The sequence below is a fragment of the Cyprinodon tularosa genome, unplaced genomic scaffold, assembly GCF_016077235.1.
Source record: "Cyprinodon tularosa strain WSP-4 unplaced genomic scaffold, ASM1607723v1 ctg102, whole genome shotgun sequence".
Classification (NCBI taxonomy): domain Eukaryota; kingdom Metazoa; phylum Chordata; class Actinopteri; order Cyprinodontiformes; family Cyprinodontidae; genus Cyprinodon; species Cyprinodon tularosa.
Window position 1 is genome coordinate 409,971 of NW_024037805.1, and position 22,288 is coordinate 432,258.

At 38.3% G+C, this 22,288-nt stretch overlaps 1 protein-coding gene across 4 annotated transcripts in view; it reads left to right on the plus strand.

Moving 5' to 3' along the window:
• The window catches only part of cadm3 (cell adhesion molecule 3), a 185,440-nt gene that overhangs the window by 2,399 nt on the left and 160,753 nt on the right, over positions 1 to 22,288 (plus strand). The gene's annotated exons all lie outside the window — the stretch shown is intronic.

Consider the following 22,288-nt stretch of genomic DNA (forward strand, 5'->3'; position numbering starts at 1 on the left):
TCAATAAATTGATCTTACCTTACCATCAAATCTAGAAAGAGATGTCTCATTCTACTTTGCAAGATGTGGCAAGCTCAGTTTGACTGGATGAAACAGGCCCGTTGAGATCATGTTTGAAGGTTGGCCACAATTGTGAGTTGGATTTGGGTATTGGCTTTGACTGAGTCATTCTAACACATAAATATGCCTTGGTCTAAGCCTCTTAATTGAAAATCTGGCCATAAGTTTATTTAACTCTGTCCTGCTGTCAGTATAATCTGCTTCCTGTCAGGATTCTTTTGCAGCTTGTAGCAGGTTTTATTCAAGTATTTCTCTGTATGTACCTCAATCCATCCTCGAATTAACTCTAGCCTGCTTGACTGTGCCTTGGGAAGAAAACTTCCCACAGCATGATGCAATAGAGATTGTATGCTGGGTTAGTTTCACATTAAATTCAACATTTTGTAAATAAAAAAGTCAAATTCCAATCTCATCTTCTCAGGGCTGCTTGTTTTACTTGTTGCTTTTTCCCTACACAGTCCATCCCAACCCTGGCCTTCAGGGCTCTCCATGCTCCATATGTAAATGTTGTCTTCTTCCAACTTATGTTATTAAATGTGTTTGCATACCCTGATGTCATGTTAGAGAGCTGATGCAGTTGGTTCAATCAGGTGTTCTGCATTAGGGTAACAAAGGCATGAAGGACAGAAGAGACTTAGGAATTGGGACGGGAACAATTGCTCTTATATGAAGCAAGATTTGCTGTCATCCTCTATAAAATCTGCTAGAAATTTTGCTACATTTTATTTTGGGGTTCTTGAGTGAAGGGGTTTAATCAAAACACAAAACATATATATTTTTAATTTGTATTAAGAAAAGAAAAAGAAAATCAGATACAACTTAATTTCTATTTTACACCGACACTTTAGTTGGTGTTGGTCAGCCAATCCTGTTATGATGCAATGCAGGTGTAATGTAACTTAATGTGAAAAAATTATCAAGTGCAACTTTTTGAAGCGACCAGAGAAAGCAGACAGACTCTGCCTTTAGGTCTTAGCATCTTGCTTTATTTTTCCTATCCACTTCAAACCATCTGTCTATTACAAAGTTTCATGCAACCTGGGAAGAAAAGACTATCATCTTGTGCTTTCACAGATTAGAGTCAAACACATTTCCACACACATAAAGCCTAGATACAGAACACTCGTCATGGCTAAAACCGTAACTGCGGCTGAGGCGGATGGTAAGAGAGGATTTGATGAGAGAAGCACTTTGTAATGATATCATCCCTGCTGCGAGTACCAAGTGAGCAGGAATACACTTTCCAATGTGCTTCCCAATTACATAACTCTCAAGTGACTGCCTGCCGGTAATACAACCTTCAGAGGGCAGCTTGTACCCGACACAAAATGGCGTTGCACGATTGGCTCTCAAGCCACTGAAAATTGATTGACATAGGTAGAATGTTGTTGCCATTTTCTCATTATAGTTGGGATTTAATTGCACTGAGTGTTTGGCACATAACTGGCAAAGAATTCAGCAGGCAAGGAGCCATCTAAGAGACGTTTTCTGATTTGCATTTGGAATACATGCTCTCAAGAGCCCTCTGCATTCAATTGATCTTACCCACACTTTTGTGCAATCATGCCATATTTGTGGAAGTATGATGTGCAAAACCACATATCTTGGAGACTTCTTTGACATATTTTATCCATATGTTTTGATTTTTTTTTGTGCAAGGATTTTCAATGTGTTCCCCCTGTGGTCAGGAAACACACTAAAGAGTGAGGAACAGTCTGGATGTGCTAAGATGAATAAGAAATTCTAATGAGGTGCTTAAGGAGAAGAAAAGGCCAAATATTCACCCAGACTAGGGCTCTGATGACAGAATATCAAACTCTTATCACCATGCTGACCCAGACACATGTAGGTGGTCATTGAAACCCAGGTAGAGGTTCATTATTTGGGCCCCAAAATGATTTTGGCTCCCGCTCAGAAGCGTGTCACATTTGATTAAGGTGTGCCCATAGGGAGGCCTGCCCATGCGTGACCAATTCTTGCTTTAGTTTCACCTGAGCACTGTTTTACATTATCATGTCAGTCAAAGAGAGTAATTAAGCCTGAGACGTCTGACAGCATTTAGGAGATGAGAAAACACGTCAAAGAGTGAAAGTGAAGCGGGGGCTGAGAGATGGAGCGCTGGCCTGTACCACAGTTTTAATCTGCATGTTTTAATCGTAGTTGTCTCGATTTCTTTTTGATAAAACTGTCATTATCGAATTGGCCCTATCAAATCCACTTAATGCACCTGCTTTGAAATGAGTCAGATTTAACTGAAAAGCTATTTTTTTCAAGAATACTAAAATAATAGAATTACATTTCAGAAAGTGAATACTATCTCAGTGTGTAGAGTTCAAAATTTAATTACACATTTTATTGTTGACAAAAATATTCATATTTATGTACATACTGCTCCTTTTATTGTTTCTTTTATCTCATCATTCATTTAGATTATAATCTTATAGTCTGTATGTTTTGAGTGTGTAAAACCAAAGTCAAATACTTTGTTTGTCCACACTAGTGTCTAATAAAGCACATTCTGAATCCACCCTTCAATTAAAGGCATTTAACACTTATAATTGTCCCAAAGGTGTTAAAGCTTCCCTATCATTGACTAAAACATGTTTTGACTGGAGACTTAAGATGGACGGACATGTTTGGATAGGATCCCAGTTGCGCTATACACTTTTAATTTGTTTGTTGTAAATTTCACATTTCTTTAGCAGGTGCTCAAAGCTTAGGATATAAAAAAAAAAAAAATCCTAGTTTTGATTTGAGCCTAAACCTGATTTCTCTGCTGTCTTCTTTTGGCTTTATAATACTGTTTGTTTACCAATGCTTAATTTGAACATGCATTTTGACATGTTTTACTGTTTTGTAACTCCTGAATGATGTCAGTTGCACAAAATTTTAGGAACAGGAAAATGAGAGTTTCATTTTGGGTAGCATATTTGTGGCGAGTTAATCCACAAATGCCATTAAGAACATGAGGACTACAATTAGTTCAAAACGTTCTTTTTAAATCAGAAAAAGGTTTGTGCTACTGGTAGTTTAGGGCCAACTTTAAAAGACAGATGAAGCTTCAAACCATTGAGTTGGAGGTAATAATGATAATAGTTACTGTACTATTCAGCTTAAGCTGTAAAGCGGGAAACCGTGCATCACCCTCTCAATGCCACTGCCAACAATGGAAAAAATGAAAATCTAAATAAGTAATTTTTATTACTTATTTTATTTATTATTACTTACTTTTTGAATAAGGTAAAAGAGACATTTTGCCAATGGAACAAGATAATTTACACTTAAAATAAGAAAACACAATTGCATTTTCTAATTTCAAGTGCATATTATCTGATTGTCTTATTTTAAGACTAAAAATACTCATTCCATTGGCAAACTATCTAATTTACCTGCTCAAATTAAAGGTAAATACACCTAATCTATGAAATTTGTACTTATCTCGAGATTGTTTTTCCAGTGAAACCAGTCGCTGCATTTTCACTTCCCCACCAGTGGGTGGCTGTATCCAGGGAAGAGCAGGCCTGGACCTTACCTCTGATTAGACTGAGTTTGTCTAACCTTCCATATTCAACCCGAATCCAGCTTTCCTTAGAAGTAATGGCAACTTCCACATTGATGGCAAAGGATAAGTCAAAAAGAGGTTTATTTGAAAGGATTCCTCTTCACTAGAATACACTTCCTGTGACATTGTTTTCAGAGGGACGTAGGATGTCCCGATACTACAATTTCAAACTTGATATTGATATCCAGGAAAGATTTTCAATACTGAATACCGGTTAGGGAGATATAGCTGTTTGATTATTCTAGTTGGCACAGTCAAGCAAAGTTCCCCTAAAATCCTGTGGAGCTGTTTTTAGGTTGCCAAATATCATACATATCTAATTATAGAAAATCTATAATAAATGTGGGATTTAGACCTTAACTTCATGTGACTGGCGAGATGTGGAACAGCACCATCAAGCCACTCCCACATGATGCAGCCAACAGTCACTGATCAGGGTAGGATCCAACCATGAAGGATCACCTGATTCCGTGTTATCAGACACATCTTCAAACCTGCATTAGTAAGAATGCAAAAAGAAGAATCTTTAGCAAAGGAACATGACTTCCTGTTTTAAATGGGCGGGACTACAGTGATTCAACAAATGAGCATAAGGATTTATTTATTGACAGTCTGAGATAACATAGATGAAGTAAAGCTCTGATTTTGTTTTTAATGGTTATTACATGATGATTATTCTATGTTTAGAAGTAGGGTTGAAACAAATATTCGTATTAATCGTGATTAATCGATTATTTAAATAATCGTCAACTAGTTTAGTGATTGATTAATCGTTAACTGGAATAGAGAGACTGTAAAACATACCTTTAGCTGACAGAGAAACCCACTTAGAGCAGTAATTATACAAAAATAACAAAAAAGTAAACATTTTGCTTAAGATGAAAATATTTTCTGTCTTTCAATATGCTCTATCTAGAACTCCTCAAGCGGAAAACGTTTAGTTTCAACTGGTTTAATTATACAAAAAGTCTTTTTTAAGGAACCTTTCTATCCGATTATTAATCGATTAATTGAAAAGAATGATCAACAGATTCATCGATTTGCTAATGGTCGTTAGTTGCAGCCCTAGTTAGAAGAGAGATTTTAAGGCCCATTAAGCACTGATGCAGCAGAAAGCTTTTGATAAAATGGATCCCAAATACCTGAAATCTATATTTAGTTAAAAGTCTGTTACTCAAAAGCAGTAGGAGGAGTTTTTCATAAGATACATAAAGAGAAAAAAAGAGATAAATTTATTGCCTTAAGCTAAAATGTCTGATTTCCTGTTTGGTTTAAAATTTTGCTTCAAGAGACTTTTTTGTAAATCCTGAGAAAAAATATCTAATCTACCTTAACCCTGTGCACTAAATGTCTCAATTTCTCGCTCAAAACTTGGTGTAGTTCTGATTAGTGTAATGCTTCTAGGGAGCGCTGCGAAAGAATTAGGCCACGGCCACCAAATGTGCAGATTTGATTATCTATGTGCAAAGTAGAGGCAAACATATGTAAGGCTGCATTGCTACACCGCCAATCCCACACCTTCTATGAAACACTATCTGTGTCTGAAAGAAAGTGAAACCGGTTTCTAATCTTGCTTTTGACAGTTTCAAATTGATTTGGTCAAGATGTTCAGTATTTACAATTTGCATATCTGATCATGAGCAAATGATCTGCATATTCACAAGCAGAGGGCAAAAAACCTTGTCCTACTGTTGTACTCAGAACAATATACATTTTTTTTAATATATGTTTATCAAGTTTTCAAAGTGCAACATACAAAAATTATACACAACAGTATAATATATATTCAACAAATTACGGTCTAAGAAAAAATATACTCTTACAATAGAACAACAATATAAGTTTTATTTGGTTTTTGGATTAGCTTTGCAACATGCTATCAATTTTGCAAATGGCTTTAAAGAATAATTTCAAATATTTTGTAGGTGAGGCTTTAGGCACAGCTACACAAACATATTTCGGATCCCCTGTTGGGATTTGGTTGGTTAAGACAGCCTATGGATGGATGGGTTTTCTTCCACTTAATGGTGTAATGCTACTTTTGATTGATTTAGGGGTATCAAGGAAAATGGGTCTGAATGCAAACACTGTCATCATTTTTATTAGTTATATTTCTCAAAAAGCCAATGTCTGTTTTCCTCTGTTTTGCACACTGCAAAAAATTTAAATCTAAATAGGTAATTTTTTTTCTTAAAATAAGTATATTTTGTCTTGAATAGAGGTAAGGGAGATAATTTGCCAATGGGACAAAACAATTTACATTAAAAATAAGAAAAACCAACTGCATTGTCTTATTACAAGCATTCAATTGAAAAATTATCTTATTAAGCTACTAAAATTAAGGGTAAATACACTTGATTTAATAAATTTTTACTTATTTCTATATCGTTTTTCCAGTGCAGATGCTCTACCATTAAATCTATCAAGCAAAATGTCATTAAAACACTCAGATTAGAATTTGCAGCATAAGAAAATATAAAAAAATGCAAGATGATGAATGCTTCTTACTGGCATAGTAGGTAAATCTTTTATTTGCAGTTAACGTGAGTAATGCCCAAACAGCTGTGTTGGACTTTAAGGGGAAATGCAAGCCTCAAGCACGTGTCCATTGCTCACATCTGCTCCGATCTTTCTGACGGGTGTTGTTGTGACACTGCAACAGGGCCGTTAAGTAGAAGATGGATTAGAGCGATTGTATAGCCTGATAATGGGTCGTTATAATGGAGAAGTCCATGCATGGAGGACCTGGAACAGAATGGTCTACTTAGCATAAATAATTCAGCATTATGTATCAGAGAGGAAAAATGATTAGCTCAGCAAATCAATGTTAGAGTAGATAAGCCATCTGAAAGCAGCAGAGCCCATTACTGCTGGGCTGCTTTAGTCTTCAGTTAATTATAACTTTCAGGACTCTTTTGCTTCTTTGGACCAAACAAACATGGAAAATCAGACAAGATATCCCTCATGGATTAGAGAGTTATTTTATTAAGCCCTACATGTCATGACTGTTTAAACTCCTGACCGACTGCTGACTCCCAAGTTCCCTGCCTTAATATATGTCAAGTCATGGAAAGGACAGCACATCTTTTTTTCTAGGCTCATCTCCGAGCACGATTCCTTAGAGCAACCGAACGAATCGGGGAGACACTAATTGCATGCCATTTGACATATCCATTTCCACAGCTGGATGTGCAGCCATGCGAAGTGGATGGAAAGTGCCTCTCAGAAGGGCACAGATTAGGCATGCAATTGGCCGGTTGTGCCCTGGTTCTGTAATGTTGACCCAATTACCCGGGGGCTGTGGTGGAGTGCAGAGGGTCCGTATGTCAGAGCGCTTACTCGACAACAAGCAGAGCAGCGTGCCGCGACCTCCTATCAGCCACCTGGCCTCAGAATCCACAGAATCCAGCAGGAAGTTAGCTTTTGTGACCACAAACATGCCTAATTGTTTATTTACTCCACAAGTTCTGCTGGTCGGAGCCATTGAATGACTCCCGATGCCTCCAGCTGAGGCCGGTAATGAATAAAGATTAAAGGGTGGGAGCTGTGTGGAGTTGTTGTTAGTGTGCTAAGATTTACAGGCGGGAGGACTCTGCATGTCTGTTGGCGGTTTCACTTTATTCTCCAACAAAATGGGTTCCTTCCCCACTGGACGAGCCCTTTTTCATTGGCTTACAGCCCACTTCCTGTATGCGTTGCTGTTGACTTCCTGCATGCCAAGATAGGGGGAATATTTGGCTAATACGCTTTACAGCTAGCACACAATAGCGGTAGGCGGTTTGGATGAGAGGCCTGTGCCTGTTAACAAGGCTGACTGATAAGCAGTGACTCATTAACAAGCTGAGGTACACAGAGCCTGGGGGAATTACCGCCTAGCCACTGTGACATTAATAAGAGGCCTAAGCTATTTTTCCATTTGGCTCTGGTAAAGGATAAAACTATCGGGGTCTCCTCTCAGCGCTGGCTATTTGGAGGCTCCAGTGCTCTTCCATTTGTTTCAGACACTGCATACAATGTCTGAGCTGAGTCTGGGCTGATCAGTATTGTCAGAGTGGGCCACAGTTAATGGCATCTGCTACGGTATTGGAAAACCAGACTCCCCTTATTAGCTTTCTCCTGACTCAGAAACATCTGGGGAGGAGCCGGTTTATTTCTTCTTTCACCACTATGCTTCAGTAGCATATTCTAAACTATATCCCGGATTCCATTAGGAATGATAATCATCCTGACACTCTTCAGATCCAATTAGGCACCTTAAACACATTGAGTATATTACTGGAGAGGTTCAAACCATGTGTTTCTTGTCAGAAGTGTACCTCCAGAGCCACAATATGTCCATTGTCTTATGCTTTTATCCTGCTTTGATCCTGGAAGGGCTCTTTCCTCCAGATCAGCTTTGTGATTACAAATTGGATCCCGATTGGCTGACATTAGATTGCAACAGATTCCCGTCTGGCAGAAACCCAATTATTTCTCCTGTTCATCATGCCGATTAATTAAGGCGCTGTGGCTGATTGATTAAACTTCTAACAAAGCTCCAGCCATGGGCGCCAGGACCCTTGGGAGGATTTTAATCTCGATTACACCCACTGGTGTCTCTACACCACCGTCATACAGTTACAGACATGCTGAAAGGTACACAAAGGGGATACAGAAAAATCCATCCATCCATCCGTCCATTTTCCATCACGCTTTATCCCAAACGAGGTCGTGAGGGGCGCTGGTGCCTATCTCCAGCTGTCTACGGGCGAGAGGCGGGGTACACCCTGGACAGGTCAACCGAAGAATCAACAAGAAAAAAAATGTTTTCTCAAAAATAGACTACATTTGCTTAAAACCATGAAATATTGTAGTTCGAATTACATTTGGCAGATTTAAATCTAAGTAGGAAAGCCAAAGAAAAACATGATGTCCCTTCTCATAAATAATGAGGTAAAAAAAATATAGACCATTTTAGGAAGAAATACATTTAGAGATGAGATAGAAACTTTATTACACTTTTTTACCAAATTTTTCAGCAAGGTTTTGCTGATTATAGTTGCCAACCCTGTTATTTGTTAGAAATTATTTTTTTCTTAGATTCTTCACAGAAAGTCTGCAAATTGCTACTTTAATAAAAGAAAGTGAGAATATGTTCTATTTTGTAGTCTGGCAGTAAGATACATATTTAAAGTTTAGGTTTTTCTCAAAATTTCTGCACAAATTATAGATATATTTTTTGTACTCACATTTACTGTTTTGATATTAAAAAAACTATCATTTTCAGTCTTGAAGGATTTATACCTCCTTAATAAAGCTGATCTTTGATGTGTATTTCTCCTCTTTGAAATGAAGCAAATGAAATATTAACAGGTAAATATATTTTTCGTTCTTTAACAATATATTAATATTGCCCAAAATGGATTGCTTCCATTTCTGGGTATCATTTTATTTGGTTCATGTTACTAATACAACTTTTTGTTCTAACAAAGCAAATTGACCTGATTTTATGTGCAAAAACATCAGATTTTTGCTGATTCAATTTTTGTGAAAATGTTTTTTTTTTTTGCAAAATATAAAATGTCAAACATGTCATAATGCTATTTCTTCATAAAAATCATGCAGAAATTGCTGGTGAAGATTCTCAGTCATCGAGGTCATGGTCATTCCAAAAAAGGAATGACTAATGTCCTAAAGAACAATCCACTGGACTTGTTTTTCTAACTTTGAAGATGTTTCGCTTATCATCCAGGAAGCCTTTTCCAGGAAGAAATAGCATTGAGTTTAAGGCTTTGTAGAGTGGACCAAAAACAAAGCCTTGTTTTGGCTTAGAAAACATGCAAATTGAACCTGACGAATCTGCCCCCACCTGGAAGCACCTACCTTGACTGGGCCCAATAAAAACTATGCCCACTTTCTTCGATCTGCAAGCAGCCATGTGAGGCATCTGGTAGAATTATTTCTACAGCTGAAAAATACTACCAGAAAATCTGACAGTATTATACCTTCAGTATTTTTTTCTACGGCAGAGAAATACTACCAGAAAAGAACAAATACTTCTTAACATACGAATACTCTATTGGGCCAAAGGCAATATTTTATCATATACATGCCTATAGGTGCCTTTGGAACGCTTAAAGAAACATGATGTAGAACATTTAAAAAACATGATTTTTGGATAAAATCTAGTAACTGAGGAATTACAACAGGATCCCAGAGTTCAGGTTCTCTGCCAATGTGAGAAAACATCAAAAAAATAAATCTTGTCTGCTACCATCATAATAATAGAAAGGCCATTTAGTGACTGTAAGAGGGAAGGGCTCTAGAGATTTTTCTAAATGTTAACAGACTCCACTTCCTCTCAGGTGCCATTAGAAAGCAACTCATGCTGCAACGAGTCAGGGTCATGAAAATCAGGGGTCCTGAATTCAGCAAAGTGCCAGCTTTAGCCCGCTTCTTTGCAAAGATGAGCTGGATTAGACAAAGTCAAACAAATGAACAAGCCTTTAATTACATGGAAACGCCTAGATATACAGTAAACTAGAATTCTTCTTCTTGCACTCAGTGGGCTTCTCTCCTCGATCATATTGTCCCTTTTAAAAGACTCTTAACTCCTCTCCCATATTTCATGTTTTATTACCTATAATTCTCTTTAGGGATGTTTTAATTGATTATTGCAGCCTTCCTGTTGCTTATGCAGAGTTGTCAGATCAGCGCCTTCTTTAAATGTAGCTTGCTCATTGTTAAAAAAAATCAACCTCTAATTTTATTACTGTCTATGAGACATAATAGAAGTGTTTAATTTTTTTTATGGAATCTCAAGTGCACAAAAGCAACAGTATGTAAATATGCATGTAAAAAACCTGAGACCTTTGGGACAAATTCATTGGTAAGATAAAACTAAAGTGGAAAAAAATCCAAATGCATTATTCACTTAACACCTCATTCAACAATCAAACATGTTGGTGATGGAAGCATAATTTGGGCTGTTTAAGCAACAGGTTCATGATAGATTGGAGTCATTTGGTGACCTTGAAATAGTCTGAGGACCAAAGCTTTCTTTCCTGAGTCAAATGTTAAACAAACAGCTTAAGTCATTAAAGCAGTATAACAATGTTGAATGATATGTGGTTGAAACAGTGAAAACAGATTAGTAGTGCTGATTTTGCTGCAGGTTATGTTTAAAATCCTTGAAATAAAATAAATGGTGTATTGGTTTTTTTTATTATGTCTGAATGTCGTCTCTGCAATCCTTGTTTTTGCGTTAAACCTCCACCATGATGACATGCCAAAGGACGTGACTGCATGGCCGTGGAGTGCAGCATTTTGTATTGATTGAGTCTGAATGCTGAGGGTTTCCCCCCTGAGCGCTGGAGCACCACCACCAATGAAACAAGAGAGGCCGCTCTTGTTTATTGCCTCTTTTTGATGATGCCATCACTTTAGCTCATAGAAAGCCAGTGTGTCTGTGGGGACGTCTTATCACCGATACCACAGCCATAAAGCCCGTTTGAACTCACCTGTGTGCTGTTGAGGGGAGCGTTCTCCAGTCCAGTTTGTGTCAAGGATATTGCTGTCTGCATGCCGGATGGCGAGTTATTGAGCCACTAATAACCGGGCCGTGTAAGGAAGCTGGAGACGTGTAGTAAAGCAGGGCTCTGATGACATAAACCTTTTTGGGTGTTGTATCCATGAAGATTTATCCTTGAAAATCATATGTTTACATTAAATTGTCACATATTTCGTATAACCCTCCACAACTACAGCTATGCATTCATCATCAGTAACATAACTTTAAATAACTGTGATGTGTTGTAATTTTCCACTTTATGGCTTGAAAAGCGACAGAAGCGAGTGCTAGCTTCAGCTTAAAACCTGAGAGGAATCCATTCTCACTGTGCAATATTCCTCTGAAGCAGGGCCAAATATTGTCTGCTATATAAGGAATGCATTTATTGTTTTAGTTGCAAATTTTATTGTGAGGCTGTTGCATCATTATTAAAGTTTTCCTATTGCAGAACAGCAACTCTGAAGTATTCATTTATAGTCTCTGCTGTGCTCTTTATTCTTGACGATCGCATCATCCTGCTCTGCTGAAAGTCCTCCACTTTCATATAAGTTTGCTATTAAAATGCAGTCTTTAAAAAAAATCTATTTTACTGTAGCTGGCAGTTTAAGTATGGGTTTTCGTCATCATTTGAAGTGACATTGTAATTGGGTAAGACATTTTTATATTCAGCAAGTTCAAGAGTTGGTAGTTATGAGTTTGCACTGTCTGAAAGAACAAGTATGACAGGGTTAGGGATCATTAGATCTGATTCTATAGAGTCTGCGTTTGCTTTTTACTGAAGTGGAAAAGGTCGTCTTTTACGCTTCTTTCCTGGAAGGCCACAAAAATGATGAGACTGGAGATTTTTTTTTTAAGCAGTTTGAAGCAAAATGTTAGAAAAAAGGTGATAGAAGTTGGCAAATGATGATGGTAGAGTTTTTTCTCCACCTTAAGTGTCAGTTAGGATTCAGATGAAGCTTTCTTTAATGTATGCACCCATAAGGACACATTTTCTCATGACTTTAAACAGATACGTGGTAACATTTGTCATTAAAACAAAAAAGAGCATATTTGCACATATTAAACATGTTTTTCTTTCTTACTTCAAAAAAGAAAATCCCCACATGTGATATAATATGAAACATGTTAATAAAGGTTTGGTGCGTGGGAGGATTTAACACAGTTTTACATGTTTCTTTGCAATATAACAGCCATGTTTGTAACACTTTTATTACTTATAAATGTAATTTCCATATGTCAAAGATCTGGGAAAATGTATCATAGGAGATGATGATCAAACTCTGCATGTAAAAAGTTTCAAATAGAACATATATTTTAGTGTTTGGTCTGACTATATGATGTATTAGTCACAGGTGAAACGATGCATCAACATGTTACTATGAAATCGAATATCCACACTTGAAATATGAGGTGAGAATTGAAATATACAGTAAAGACTGTGTGCTGAAAGTGATACGTTTGTTCTGGATTCAGTAGCCAGTGTTATAATCCGGGTTGTTGTTTAGTGGGATAAGTAACTGGTTAGTGCTGAATTTTAACTTTAGGATCCCCTCCTAATATTAAAATATGCTGGTGCAAGGAAATTATTGCCTTCTAACTCGTGTGTAAACTGTATTATGGTGTAGTCAGTGTATGTGTGAGTATTTGTCTCTGGATGAATGAGACTTGCACTGTATTTTTTAAAGCTGTTTGCATGGTGTCTGTGATTAAACAATTACTATTTTGTTGGTACAGTATATCCAGTGGTGTCAAATGGGATGATGTGTGTGACTTAAGATTAATAATGTAAAGATTTTACAAAATCCCGTTTTCCATTTGCAAAATGTGTCATACGATTTTAATATTCAGGATTACATGTGCCGGTGGGTCAGTGCACAGTGGGTAGCACTCCTGCCTGCAGCAAGGAGGTTCTGGGTTCGATGCCCGGGGTGTTTCTGCATAGAGTTTGCATGTTCTCCCTGAGCATGCGTGGATTCTCTCCAGGTACTCCGGCTTCCTCCCACAGTCCAAAAACATGACCGTTAGGTTAATTGGATTCTTTGCTAAATTCTCCTTAGGTGTGAGTGTGTGCATGTATGGTTGTTTGTCCTGTTTGTCTCTGTGTCGCCCTGCACTGGCGACCCGCTCAGGGTGTACCCTGCGTCTCGCCTGTAGACAGCTGGAGATAGAAAGCTGCAACCATTGCGACCCCGCTTGTGAAGGAAAATGGATGGATGACATGTGCTGAGATTTTGTTCATGTGGAATTTGTGTTTTTTAGAGACATTCATAGACTGTAAAGGCTGATTTATACTCAGAAACCAGGTCGTCTGTATGTGTGTTGCAGTGAATGCAAATGTGCCTCTGCTGCTCTCGCAGACATTCAGCTGCACCTCTCGCAAATTTTAGGTGACCGCAGGTAGGAGGCTGATTGGTCAAATCTACATCCGCTCTACACTATGCATATTTCCTGTTTGGTACCTTATTGGCTTGTTTTGTTTGTATGACCACCATTATGGAAACGACTCATGAAGACAGACCAGCTAGAAGAGCGAGGGACCCATTTTCCACCTGGATCCCCGCTCTTTTTCGCCCTCATGTCCCTCCGTTGTCGCTCATACTTGCCCCTTGCGTTTTTCCACTTCCTCACCGTCTCTGCCATATCTAGACCCACTGCTAGTTAGTGATTGTCCCTCTTGCGTTGTGGCGTGGAATAACATAGCGCAGACCACGCTTCAAAATTGGGCATAAATCAAAAACATCTGCGACAAGCTCACTGCAACACACTGCTGCAGGACTATAACCAACCCTTAAGTCATCTTGGAAAGTGTTTGTTAATCAAGTCCTGTGTACTATGAAGGTATAGACTCAAAATTTCAATGTAAATAAGAGCTTAAATCATGTCAAACTCTACTAATGACAGAACTATTATCTGTTTTGCTAATCTAAAGCCCTAGTGCCGCCACTCAGATTGATTCTGACTTGATTCAATAGCGGTGCTCCTTGATGGAAGCTTTTATATAATGAAGGATTAGTTTGCTGAATTACTGGATATTATGATATCTAACTCAAGAGACCTGCTGCTATTATCTCTTCTTGCCTTAAGTGGCAGTCTATTGATGAGTAGTAACAAAATATTGCTCTTAACCTTGAATTTTGAGAGGACCTGACCTTTTTTTGTTTTTAGCAACAGCTTCTCTTTTATTTGCTTCAAGGAAAATTTTGAAACGGCAGCTTTTAAATTATGCAAAAAAAATTATTTACTAACATGTTCTAAAGCAAGGTTAACAACAGGAATTTGAATTGCTCTGTTTTGAAATCAGTAATTAATACATGTGAATTCTACATGAAAAACAAATCAAATGCTCTTATGTTATTATGCTTCCCTAGGAAAATAAAATCCTTCTTGTCTGCAGACCTAATTTGTTTCAGCAGAGGTAAATCTAAACAATCCTGCAGTCATTTTACGTATTACCCAGTGAATGGTTATGCTTGGAAACCTTATAGAAGACTATGCTGATTTCAATTTAACATGAAATACAGCCCGATCCAAAGTATGAAAAGGTTAAGGATTGTTTAAGGTCACCTCATCAGTTATGCAGTGAGGCTTTAAACTCACAAACTGCTCACTGTAGACTTATCAACTGAGTTTATATGACCTTGCAAAAGGTTTCATGTCACTTAAAATTTTTTTCACGTTATCCATTTTCAGTTGCTAACCTAAAAGAAATAATGCAGTTTAGTGGGATATGTGATATGACAGCAAACAGTAGTGCATAACTAAACTAAAAACTGTTTTATCAAAAAATAACTTCAAAGAATTGTATTAATTTACACTCAACTCCATCAATCAAGATTTTACGGAATCACTGCAATAGCTGCAACTCTCTTTGGGTTTGCCTGCACTTTTACTCTTCATTTTTTGCAGATTTTTTGGTGTGTAAAATATCTCCCACCTTCTCTTTGGATGGAGATCTTCTGCCAAATCGTGCAGCTATTAGCAGGTTTCATTCCAGGGTTTTTTTTTTTTTGTGTGAGCTCCATCTAATTTCATGTCAAGTCAAACTGCTTTCCTTCTCTGAGCTGGAGAAAAACATCCCAACAGCATGCTGCTGCCACCTCCATGTTTTATTGTTCACATAATGTGTTCCAGCTCATGTTTAGTGGTACAATATGGTATTGTATGACCAGAGCTCTTTTTTTCCACTTTTGCTGACTCCTACATAACTGAATTAAAGTTGTCGTTAGTTGAGCTGTGGATCTCCTTGTTAGGATTTAACATAGCCTCCTGCCCATTCGACTGATTAATGATTATTGAAGTACTTTGTGGGGGGCTGGATTTTACACAAGGGTTTAAAATCCAATAAAAAGAAATAAGGGAGTGGTGGCCTTGTGGTTATGGCAGGGGCATCAAACTGGTTCCAGAAATGGCTGCAGGTTTTCTTTCCAACCAAGCAGCAGCACACCAATTCAATTCAGTTTATTTATATAGAGCCAATTCACAACACGTCATCTCAAGGCACCAGACTTCTGTCATCTCATCAAGTGAGTCCAATCTTAACATGATGACTTGATGAGATGGATGGAGTCTGGTGTGCTTTTGCTTGGTTGGAAAGAAAACCTGCAGCCACACCCCTGGGTTTTAGGGCATAGGGCTTAACCCCACACTGCTCCCTGGGTGCCCCACAATGGCAGCCCATTGCTTCCCAAGGGAATGAGTTAAATGCAAAAGTAAATTTCTTTAATGTGAGATCCATAAAGTTCAATTACAAAATAACAGCAATGAAATAATACTACTTTGTGAATTATTTTGAAGGCTATTTATAATTTTTCTTTTAGTTTGCAATCATTAACTACTTTATGATGATGTTTTACATAAACCTACATTAAATTACATTGAAATCTGTGATTTTTAAAGTGGAAGAATGTAAACAAAAACTTCTTTTAAACTGCACTTGCAAATCCAGGAACAGGCCCCCTGACAACAATGAAGGTATGTCTAGCACATGACATGTGAATGTGCGTTTTGACGATGGGGCCGTCGCCTCACGGTGTAACGCAGTGCTGCTGCGCCGCTTGAAGACAAAGGCACCAAATAGGCATCTCTAATCTCCCTGCTGAATGAATTGGGAACAAAGAGAGGAGGAACGCAGACACAGAGGCTTGGACACACATAGGATAAGCTGATTACCAAGTAAAAGAGGGAGGGTGAGAAAGAAAGAGAGGGAGGGAGGGAAATAGAGAGGGATGCACGTGAACAAAAAAATGCCTACAGTAAGGGGGCAGAAGGACAGGGAGATATGGCCAGAGAAGGTTTGAACACTTTAATGATTGGATGGAGAGAGCAGACACAAATGAAAAGAACCAGGAGGGAGGGAGGAATAGAGGAATAAAGGTGAATGTTGAAAAGGATGAGGCATGGCATGCTACACAGAGCATGCGATAGGAAAATGAAGGTTATGCATATTTGCCTCTGATATCCTTCTTAGGCACGCGACACAATCAAAAACAAGACATTATGGAAATGTGAGGCAGCCATGGCAATCTAGCCGCTACCTGAGACATTTCATCTCCTCTGCTCAGCAGTGGTTATATTTACAAATGGAATTACACTCAATCCAGGTGTTGGGGCTAAATATACAGCTAATTAGAATGAATGAGATTTACTTTATTAAAAATATGGTCCTTTTATAAGCTCCTTATGCCTCCATGAGAATCCGCTACATGCACTGACAAACGCAGCTTTTTTTTTCCAGCGGTGCGTTTAGAGATACACACATACAGACGCTCACTCCTCGATTTGATTCACTCTCCTTCACTTCGTTTTCTCACACCCTGCTAGGCAGAGTATTAAGAATGCCCGCGCACACACATACATGCACTCCAGAACTCTGCCTATCTGTCTTTCACCCGGCTAACAGCTCGCACAGACTCCAACATGCTTCAGTTTTTCCCTACTGTACGTCAATGCGCGTACACATTTATATAGGCGAATTCACAGGGAGCCTTGGAAGAATGTGTAAACAGATGCTAACACACCCAGAAACACACACATACAGGTGTTTATATTTATGCATGAAGACAAGAACAAGAGCACGGGCGCGGCTTCGCACATTTTCAAGCCCCCCCCCTGGTCTTTACTTTAACAAAACTACTTCTCTGGGCTAAGCTGTCGACTGCCAAGGAAGAAAAAAAAATTTGGCAGGCCTGCTTCCTGCATACAGATACAACATGCTGCTTGCATGTCGCTGCACTTGTGCATCCACAGCGCCAGGCATTATGTTAATACTCCATTCATATTTTCAAATTTCATGATACTGCGCCTGTTAACCGGAATGGATTTTATTGAGATCGTGTTTGAAACACTTAAAAACTTTCATGGGTAGATAAAAGTTGCTAATTGATACAAATAATTTTCCTTTTTTAAAAACTGAAATCAAAAATGTGTGACATGCACTGTATATTAAAGTTATAGAGGAGGATTTTCAATTTCAAAATAAGTGGTCCTCCTAAATTGTCAATCATTCTGCTGATATGTTTACGTAAGGCCGTCCTACCTGCTTGTCCCCATTTTCACTTACCGGTGGTGAGTCTGACATAGTGGAAAAATTGTAAACCCTTTTTTGGAAAGTAAGCTTGTAAGAGCGATGCAGTTACTTTTAAACACAGCGTGCATGAGGAGAAATGGGCTTGTGCATGCTCTTGCACGCGTTTAATAGATGTGTCCTCTTCGGAGCGGGTACAGGGTTGTGCATTTGCATTTATTTGTTAAAGTTCAGAGGGCATCTCTTTTCAAAATTTGTGAAAAAACCCTCCACTCTACTTTTAAACGTCCCTTGCAGTGCAATTAGCAATGTAGGGCTTTAAGGGCAGAGGTTCCCAAACTTGACAGCTTCTGACCCAAAAAATGCTACCAGAGTTGACTAATGACCAAAACTACTGAGTGAGTATACAAATATTTCAACTAAATAAATCAACCAAGGATGTCACAATGTTACAAACAGCAGCAAAAGCCAAATGAGTTGCTTTTATCAATTTTTAAGTGATGCTTTTATATCTTAAAGCACTTAAACATCAACTTTTATTGTATTGTTAGATTTCAGTGGTGGACCTCAAGAGTCATGACCCCATTTTGGGAATCAATGTTTAGTGTATTTCTCCACCAGTTTAAAAAAAAAAATGAAATTAGCTCTGTGTTCTTTCTTCCCTTTTTTTGGCAAATAGCCCAAGCTCACTTAGAACAGACACAGCATCTGTAAAGACAGACTCTCAATTAGATCTAAGTCAGGACTCTGAAATGTTCGTCCAAGTTTGCCTATAAAGGATGGTTTTCATTAGTTTTATACCTGCAGCATTTTTATGTAGCAACTTTAAGTGCTCAACTCTATGCCCTGTGATACAACTTTAAATCTCAACACAAATTGTATAGAAAATGGGCAAATTGTTTACCTACTTATATTCTCTAGCAAACATCTAAGAACAGCTGGATTTAAATCGTGATTAAAGGAATAGTACACCCAAAACATGATTAGCCTTCATTTTCTACTCACCCCCATGCTGAACAACACTCTGGAGTACTTTTTTGATATCTCAAATGCATCTGGAGATCTGGGAGGCTTCTTGCTGTCTGCTGACATTCAAATAATGGAGGTCTATGGTGCCCGAGGCAGAAAGGTCCATAAAAGTCCACAAAAAACGTGTCAATATTCCTCCATACTGCTCGTCCAATGTATTCCAAGTGTCCTGAGTGGGTAGCATCCAGAATTTACTCGAAACGAAGTCATTTAGAATGTTTTTAGAGCATAAACAGTAGTGTATAGGATTTCCTAAAAGCGCGTTCACGAGCCTACGGAAACTGCGGCAGACCAAACCAGACGAAAGTGCGCATTCAGCGTCTGCTCTGCCGATAATGCAAGCGTAGAAGAAGAAATGTGCTGTTTACCTGTGCAAAGAAAGAAACAACGAAAGAAAATGTCTGAGGACTTCAGTGTTGAGGAAGAGCATGAGTTCTTTGCCGAGCTATGTATGAAAGGACATTTCTGCCTCGGGCACCATAGACCTCCATTATTTGAATGTCAGCAGACAGCAAGAAGCCTCCCAGATCTCCAGATGCATTTGAGATATCAAAAAAGTACTCCAGAGTGTTGTTCAGCATGTGGGTGAGTAGAAAATGAAGGCTAATCATGTTTTGGGTGTACTATTCCTTTAAATCACACACAGTTTGACTGTGTTTATTCATTGACTGACTCTAAAGGAATTTAGTTTCACTGAAGCTTAATTTGCAGAGGTGGAGGGTTAGATTTAACATGTAAAAGGTGTCACTTTTTTATCTTTAGATCTGTCTCATTTCTCATTAGCTTAAATATTTGCATTCATGACTCTAGGATGTCAAAATAAAACACTTTAAGGAAGTGTATCATTTTCCTGTGAGACTGCATCGCGTTAAGTTGAGGCTCGACCCACAGAACTGTTTCTTGCAGAGTGCCGAGCAATTAAACTGCTCTTCAAACCTCTCTGAAGGAGTGGCGGAGGGACCCCGGGAAAACGACACAGCCTAAATTAATCACACACTTTATTAAGACACTTGGGTGTCAGTGGAACGCTGCTGCCCCTGCCACAACTAGCTGCACAACTTGGCAGTCAACCAGCTTACGCTTCAGCCCACTTTACAAACATTCCTTCCAACACATGCTGTCATTTCCACACACTCAGAAATTTTATGCAAAGACAACCATACCTTCTTCTTCTTCTTCTTCTTCTTTTTTTTCCCCCTGCTGTCGCTATCTCAGTCTGTTCTGCCTGTGCTTCATTTCCGAGCCTCCTGAATACTTGAATGTCATTATGACTTCTGTTATCAACAGCAGGGCAGCATTGAAGAGCACTTGTTACGGTTTCATTTTTCCACGCTCGGATTGCTGTTTTTACTGTTCCTGTAGTTTTTCTGGCTCTTTGTCACGTATTGATGGGCCTTTTGGAGGGACAGATTTATTGACAAAGCTCCTGCTGTTAGGCTCATCTGGGCAACGTTATTATTGAAGACCCCCCCCTTTATATTTACGGCAGAGCTCCTCTCCCTTGGCGTGTGTCTCAATGAAGATGACTTCATATCAAGGACTTAATTCAATCCCATTCACGCAGTACTTTGGCAGACGGCAAAATTTGAACAAGGTAATTGAGTTAATGAGCGACACGCCCTTATCTGCTGTTCATTCATACAGGCAGCCCAAGGTGTGACGGATATCAGCTTCGTACAAGACTTACCGTCAGTTTGATGTGTTCCTTGAAGGAGAAAAATTGATAATACAGTCAAACTTCCTGCAGGCGAACTGTTTTGATGTGTACATAAAAGAAAAGAGCAGTTTATTCCCTGTTTTTGTTTTTATCTGGCTCAACAATGAATATTTAAATCTGTATTTTTTTATTTGTTCGTTGCAGCTCAGCTTTCAGCTTCACTGATCTATTTTCAGGCTGATATCTTCACAGGAGGGAGGGGAGAGGAGGCGCACGGTGTTGTACGAGGGAGGCGTCACGCTTGACTTTGTGACAGGCATTGGCAGCGTGCCTGGGAGGGAGAGAGAGTTGGAGCATCTTTCTGTAGCGGTGTGAATAGTTTGGTGACATTTTCTGGTTGTTTCCTGCAGGGGGCTGAAAGAATTAGAGCTGGTCTGGTTTCATCAACCTCCTGCTACAATTCACTGAGACCCTGTTTGGAAAGACGTCACAGGGTCAGTTGCAAGTAGGAGGATGGCTACGTCTTGACATTTTCATCGGGGAGTTGTGGGTTACTCCTCAGTGGAGCAAACATTAAAGCCATGGCAACACTCTGTGACCTGCCATCCCATAGTACAGGGAGTATTAAAGAGCTTTCTGTTTATCAGAGCAACTGCAGAGTCAGGGCTGGTTTATCAAATTATGTGAAAATACCAAAGATAAAGCTTTTGAAGAGCACTGAAGTAAAAACCAGGAGCATTTCAGAAAACATAATTGGACCAACCTTTTAGTCTAACATCAAATGTCATGTTTTTGAGTACGCATTCGCTAAAGACTGTTAGTTGATTGGTAGCTTTCAGGCCACTTGTCATATTCGAGTCATGTTTTAAGATATAAAGTTTAAAAGTTTCTATTACCTCAACAGTAATTTAGTTTGATGTCTGATAGCAGCATAAAACTTGCAAGAGAAACCCAGCTCTGCGATGCATCGACTCCTAAAAGGAGCTTTTCCTGCTGTGCAGCTACACTCAGTAGAAACCACATTATGCCTTATTAATCGAAGGACAGAAAATGTCCTAAAACTGTTTTAAAATTCAAGATTTTTTTTTTGAATAAACTAGTGGACATGTTGAATCTTTTTCAATAATTTTAATGCTCGTCTTTTTCTTATATGTAGCCTTTAAAAACACTTATTTATTCAAAAAGTGTTCATTGCAAAAAGCTTGCTAAAGCAGAGGACTCTCCAAGCTTTAACTGACGACTCCAATAATCAGTTAAATGCATTTCTAAAATCTTCCTCGTTATTTCAGCAACTCTTAACATAAAGCATACATACAGTTCTTCTAAAACCATTTAATTCCCAATGTAGATTTAGCTGAGAAAAATGTTCAATGCAATGAAAAAAAAATCAGTGCAATAAAGATAATAAAGTTTGTTTTTGACGGGTAATCATGCATTTCTCAAAAGAAAGCAATGGTAATCGTATCTATTTGAAATAAGTCACTCCATTTTCAGTTAGTTTTATATTTCTTTCTTATATATTTCTTCTTTTCATTAGAGAAAATCAGTAATCCCTCTTTATTGTTGAGAAGCATTTCTTTGAGTTTGGCAGCATTCTTTCCTCTTACCTGAAAGTTTAAAATCCAAATTAAAAAATATGCATTCAAAAAGATCACTTTGCTTTTAAACAAATTGTGGGAAGCCCAGATGATGATGTTTTTGACAGATATATCAACTCAACCATTCAATCAATCGAGCCCTTTTCACAAACATAATTGTAACACAATGTGTTTTTATCGAAACAAACAAAAGTTATAACTCCAAACTACAAAATATTATTTAATATGATATTTATGTTAAGATAAAAACTTCAGCTTTGCTGTATTTCCTACACAATGAAAAAGACAAATGGAGCTGAGATCAAATAAA